The 2,500-nt window shown below is 45.2% G+C and overlaps 1 pseudogene; it reads left to right on the forward strand.

Moving 5' to 3' along the window:
- Positions 1-266: 266 nt before the first annotated feature.
- The window catches only part of LOC139638241 (pleckstrin homology domain-containing family A member 1-like), a 17,177-nt pseudogene continuing 14,943 nt past the window's right edge, over positions 267-2,500 (forward strand).

Consider the following 2,500-nt stretch of genomic DNA (forward strand, 5'->3'; position numbering starts at 1 on the left):
CACACCACAGACACCACACACACCACAGACACCACAGACACCACACACACCACAGACACCACACACACCACACACACCACACACACCACACACACCACAGACGGGTTGGTGACAGTTTCTGGCAGCTGCTACCGACTGATCCGATACTACAGGACTGCTGATTATAATAATAATAATAATAATAATAATAATAATAATAATAATAATAATAATAATAATAATAATAAAAATGATAATAATAATGATATTTGTGTCTCTTTGTTCAGAATCTGCCTAAAGGAGCAGAGAATGTCGGCTCTCTTAAACTCACCTACATCTCCAAGGTTAGTATGTCACACACACACACACGCATACACACACACACACACACTCACACATCACACAAATAGAGGAACACACATCTACATAAATACATAAATACTACAAACATAAACACAAGTACACATGATTTTTGATACTTTTTGTTTTACAACCTCACCTCTTTCTCTCTCTCTCTCTCTCTCTCTCTCTCTGTCTCTCTCCCTCTCTCTCTCTCTCTCTCTCTCTGTCTCTCTCCCTCTCTCTCTCTCTGTCTCTCTCCCTCTCTCTCTTTCTCTCTCTCTCTATCTCTCTCTCTCCCTCTCTCTCTGTCTCTCTCTCTGTCTCTCTCTGTCTCTCTCTCTCTCTCTCTCTCCCTCTCTCTCTCTCTCTCTCTCTCTCTCTGTCTCTCTCTCTCTCTCTCTCTCTGTCTCTCTCTCTCCCTCTCTCTCTCTCTCTCTCTCTCTCTCTCTCTCTCTCTCTCTCTCTCTCTCCCTCTCCCTCTCCCTCTCTCTCTCTCTCTCTCTCTCCCTCCCCCAGGTGAGCGATGCCACCAAGCTGAGACCAAAAGCAGAGTTCTGCTTCGGTAAGTTTCCCCTCATTTTTCTTCTCTTTCATTTTCCTTCATCTCTCTCTCTCTCTCTCCGTCTCTCTCTCTCTCTCTCATTGTTTTCCCATCTGTCCATCATTTTCATTCTCTCTCTCTCTCTCTATCTGAAAATGCCTCCTTCTCTCTCTGAGGAACGAGGAAACGAGGGGGCGAGGGAGGGAAGGAAAGAAGGAGGAGAGGTCGCTCCCTCTCTCCCTACATCGTTACCTCTCCTCCTTCCTTCCTCTGTCATTCCTTCCTTCCTCCTCCCTCTCCCCTCCTTCCTCACCTCCTTCTTCACCCCTTCTTTCCCTTTTCTCCCTGCCCCTCTCCTTCCCTCCCTCCCTCCCTCCTTTCTTCCCTCCTTCCTTCCCTCTCTTCCTCCTTCACTCCTTTTTCTTACTTCCCGTCTGACGTCAGCGGCTCTCGTCTCTTTTGTCCCTCGGTGCTTGTTGTTGTTCTGCTGCTGCCAACAGAAGCTGTTAGTCTTTCAATAGGAGGAAACTGACCGTGTCCTGACCTGTGTGTGTGTGTGTGTGTGTGTGTGTGTGTGTGTGTGTGTGTGTGTGTGTGTGTGTGTGTGTGTGTGTTGGGGGGTCAGAGGTCCCTTGGGTTTCTCTGGACAGGATATTAATGTTCCAATCGGAAACCTGGCTGCTGCCAACACACACACACTCTCACACGCTGTTTTCATGTACACACACACACACACACACACACACACACACACACACACACACACACACACACACACACACACACACACACACACACACACACCACACACACACCCTCCACCTCTCAGAAACAAGCTGGTATTTTTAGATTGTGATTTGCATGAAGCGCTCTGTGTGGTTATCTCTTCTCTCTCTCTCGCTCTCTTTCTCTCCTTTATTCTTCAATCTCTCTCTCTCTTTCTCATTTCTCAGTCTCATGTTTTCCTCTTCCTGTTCGTTCTCTCTCTTCTCTCTTCTCTCTGTACAGCTGGTTTCTCTCGTTTTTCATATTTCTATTTCAGTTTTCTGTTCTTGTCTCTGTATGAAGCTCTGTCAGATTCTCTCACTCCCTCTGTCTCTTTCTCTTTCACTTCAAACTCTCCATTCAAGTGATACTTACATAGTGGATGCTAAAGTGTTAGCATGGAGCTGCCATCACTCAACATAGTGGATGCTAAAGCAGTGAATCTCAACCTTTTTCATATCAAGGACCCTAATTCAGTCCACATTAGAGCCACAGACCCCCATTTGATGAGATTTTGTCTCTCAGACACAAATCTGAGAATATTTTTATTGTTAGATATGATTTTGTCCAGAATCCCATGACTGTCTGTATTGTAGGTAGAGAGATAACTGAAACTATGGTCAAAACAGTCATTCTTCTACATTCTCTAATTGTGTTAATTAACTTCTTGTAAATGGAATAATGCTGAAGTTTAACAATTCATCAGTTTGCTGGGGACCCCCTGGAACCCCCTCAAGGACCCCTGGTGGTCCCTGGACCCCACGTTGAGAACCACTGTGCTAATTGTTAGCATGTAGCACATGGATGATTTTGGTTCTATGATCTCATCACTTAACAACAAGTCAACCAACAGGACAACCTCCCCATATATAA

This window comes from Centroberyx affinis, unplaced genomic scaffold, assembly GCF_046629955.1.
Source record: "Centroberyx affinis isolate AG114_WGS23_722 - 3 ecotype Tasmania unplaced genomic scaffold, CSIRO-AGI_Caff_v1 ptg006228l_1, whole genome shotgun sequence".
NCBI lineage: Eukaryota > Metazoa > Chordata > Actinopteri > Beryciformes > Berycidae > Centroberyx > Centroberyx affinis.